This window comes from Megascapheus bottae, chromosome Y (assembly GCF_031878675.1).
Source record: "Megascapheus bottae isolate mThoBot1 chromosome Y, mThoBot2.hap1, whole genome shotgun sequence".
NCBI classification, from domain to species: domain Eukaryota; kingdom Metazoa; phylum Chordata; class Mammalia; order Rodentia; family Geomyidae; genus Megascapheus; species Megascapheus bottae.
Window position 1 is genome coordinate 8,350,954 of NC_143548.1, and position 3,977 is coordinate 8,354,930.

Sequence of the window (3,977 nt, forward strand, 5' to 3'; positions counted from 1 at the left end):
GAACCTACACAACACTCCATAGCAGAGCTATCCAGAGAAAATCCGACACACTAAAAGGTTGTCAGCACAGCAGTGAGTTTCTTTTCTGATAGCTACTGAATATGCACGTGCTCCAAACATTTGCAGCATGAGGCAACAAGAAAGAAAAATATGAAAGTTTGTTGTTAAGTTCAACATCTTATATAAATAAGAAATTCAAAGGCAAATAGAGAAATGCCTTTGCTGATAGAAAAGCATGTTTCATGTGACTAAAACTGTGAACATTTCAGAAGATGGTGGTCACAGTGAGAACTTTGCAGGAACAGCTAGAAAAGGCCAAACAGAGCCTAAACAATGTAGATGAAAACAACTGCAAGCTCACAGGGTGAGATCCAAATGACCTGAGACCCATCCAAGCCCAATTGCTGGCCCTTTCTGGAGGTAGAGGACGTGGTAGTTTATTGCTGAAGTGTGGATTCTCTGATAGTAGAGGAGGACCCCCAGGCAAACAGAGAGACTTGAAGAGGCAGTTGGTAGGCTGGGTGGGGAGCATCGGACAGGAAGAGAATCATACCAAGAGAGCAACCCAGAGGAGGAGGATGTCAATAAGCTGGCACTACAGTCTTCAGCTGTAGCTACCTCCAAAGAACACACACACAGAGACCTCCTTATCCAGGATCAAAATATGGATGAAAAGGGAAAGCAGAGGTATCAGTGAATATTTGACTTGTTGTTGGGTACTCTTCAGAAATTTAAACAATAATCTTCTGTTACTACTGAAAGGCAAAACAGACGTCAGGAAATTGAACAAAAACTTTAAGTTCAGGCAGAAGAAGAGAGAAATCAAGTTGAAAATGAGAGGAGAGAACTACTTGAAGAGAGATGTGTAGAACAGACAGAACGGTGGCATTTGGAAGGTTGGGCTTCTGCAGCTGCAAGAAGAATGCAATGAACAAAATGCCAAGATAATTAAGTATATACAAACTAACACAGATCTCCATTTGTTCTATATTCCTGGAAGAATGTGTCCAGATACCCCAAAACTAACAGAAGAATCACAGAGACAAATGAATGCATTATTTGAAGGTAGACGCTCAAATTTGCAGGCCTAGAAGGCAGACCCTGAAAGAAAAAGAGCATCAGCTGCTGCATAATGAAGAACAGAAGCGGGAACAAGAAGAGGGTAAGGTGGCTCAGCCACAGGAAGAGTTGGAGGAGACAGGTAATCAGCACAATGATGTAGAAATAAAGGAGGCAAAAGAGGCAAAGGAAGTAGGCATAGTGCATAGTGATACAGAGAAAGAAGAGGAAGAGGTGGTGCAAAAACAGGAAATGAAGGTTAAGTTGGAGGAGGAAACAGAGGCAAAGGAAAGGGAGAAACAACAGGATAGTCAGCCTGAAGAAGTTATGGATGTGCTAGAGATGGTTGAGAATGTCCAAAATGTAATTGCTGAGCAGAAAGTGATGGAAACTAATCAAGTTTAAAGCATAGAGCCTTCAGAAAATAAAGCTAGCAAAGAATTGGAGCCAGAGATGGAATTTTAAGTTGAGCCAGATAAAGAATATAAGTCTCTTTCTCCTGCAAAAGACAATGTTAGTGTTATAGAGGTGGAAAAAGCATTTGAAAAAGAATCTGAACCCCAGCCTGAGCCTGTGGCTCAGCCTCAGGCCCTCCCTCTAGCCCAGCCCCCGTCTCAGCCCCAGCAAGTTCATCAATCCCAGCCTCTTTCTCAGCCTGAGACTTTGCATTAGCTGTTTCAACTACCTGAGAGGAAAGAGTTTGCTGTTGAGCCTGTATAGCTCACTGAAGTGCCAGTAGTGAAACCAGTTTTAACAATGCACTTCAGAGTAGAAGTCAAAGCAACAGCAGTAATAGCAGTTCTAGTAGCATTTCAACCAATGGTAGCAGCGGAAGCAGTTCTAGCAGTATCAGCAGTAGTAGTCAAAGCAGTTCAAGTAGTAGCTCCAACAGGAGTGATAGTAGTAGCCAAGATAGGAGCAGCAGTACTACTAGTAGTAATGAGAGTAGAAGTCAAAGTAGGGGCCCGGAACACAATAGAGACAGAAAGCACGGAAGTAGCATGGATCGGAAACGAATGGATACGTCAGGATTAGAGAGAAGTCACCAATCTTCCAAAGGTGGTAGTGGCAGAGGCACAAGAGAATTGAAGGATAAGAATTCCAGGCATGGCAGAAAAAGATATATATCAGAGGGTAGTCGATCTTCAAGAAGTGAGAGAGACCCAAAATCAGATGGAAAAGACAAAAGGTGTTAACGGAAGAAGCCAGGCTTTCTTAGCCTATTCTTTGCAGCAGCAGATTTCTTGAGTTAAAGGATTACCTTTCCTTTTAAGGAGGATGCTGCCTTGAGAATTGCAGGTTGTAAAAAATCTTTTTGGAAAACACAGACTGTATGTTTACCCGACATTCTTGTTCTTTTTGCATAATTTTGTAAGAGTTATTTATCAAAATTATGCAAGTTTCCAGAATATGTAAAAATAATAATAATAAAAGATTAACATCTCTTGTCATCTTTTCTAAATATCCTATAGGCTTCAGTAAGAATCTGTATATCTTAATAGGTAAATCTTTTAAGTCTGTTCACTTCTAATTCTGTATCATACATTGCTTTTGTAGGAATAAATATTCATTTCATTACTTTTGAGATGCCTTTTGACCCTTGTATAATCATTTTCAGTTTTTACCACTAGATACTGAATAGGCTTAGGATGTTTCTGGAGACTTCCCCACTTAGTTGGCGTTAGCTCTCACATCTTTACAGCTTTATAATCATTTACTATTTTCTGATCTCCCTTGTTAATCTAAGCATTTTCCTATTTTGGTTGTCGTTTTCCTGATTATGTGAGCATAGTACTTCAGTCTTTGATGTTACCTCTGTTCTAACAGTATAGGCGATCTGTTAAACTAATGGTCACTTCTTTCTAAGAAATCTTCTATACTTGGATTATGAATTTGTGGTCTTGTCTTAACATTTGTGTTGGCTCTAAATGAAACATGCCAATATGTATTTTAGAGAAGTTTTGTTTAAGGAACCACTGTATAGAAGGCTTGACTATGTAAGTAAGCAAAATAACACACAAGCGTACCAAGTGATAACTTTGGAGTTTTATAAATCTGTATGGAGTATTCGTTGCCATTACAATACATGTGCACATAAATGTGGCTTAAGTCTTGGGTGACTGCTTAGTATTAGTACTTGTGTTTAGATATGGGCATACATTGCAAAATGGCCTGTTTTTAGTTCATAAGAACACTATAGCTTTGTATATTCAAGTTAATGTTTTCCAGATTAGTTTTTTGTTCTCCGTGCAACTTGTATATGTTAAACCAACTCTTAAAAACCTACTTTCAGAAATAGAAGAGGGAATCCAAAATTTCATATGGAATAATAAAAGACCCTGCATAGCAAAAGCACTTCTTATCAGAAAGAACAGCGCAGGAGGAATTTCCATACCAAACTTTACTCTCCGTACTGAAGTTTTATATAAAAATTCTGGATGAATACTGAAAAAATACAAAATGTAAACGTGGACAACTGATCAGAATTTGGGAATAATATCTGTTTCATGCCTGGTGTGGTAAGAATTTCCCCATAAACAAGCCAGCAAAGAGAAGGGGATGAGTTGGATCCGAGAATGGTGAAATGTCAGCAAGCCTCCTTCCATCTCAAGAAAAATGGGTACTTCTCCTTACAACCCAATGACACAGGAGGCAATAAGAAGAAGGTGGAGCCTTGACAACAATAACAATAGTAATATAATGACAATGATACTAATAATAAGAGAAAAAGAACAAATGAGAGACAAAAAATACAGAAAGATTCTACCTTACTGAAAGTAAAGGGTAAGGATATGGCTCCCACTTGTACATTGCCTGTCATCAAGCACAGTCACTCAATTCAGATTTCATCTACATCCGGTTTGTAAACAGTTTCATACTAGGCTGCGTTAGTAATTTGTCTATAAATCAGCTGCCAA

General features: G+C 39.0%; 1 pseudogene; it reads left to right on the plus strand.

Moving 5' to 3' along the window:
* The first annotated feature begins 272 nt into the window (after positions 1-272).
* LOC150040276 (pinin pseudogene) lies at positions 273-2,255 on the plus strand (annotated as a pseudogene).
* The last annotated feature ends 1,722 nt before the right edge of the window (positions 2,256-3,977 follow it).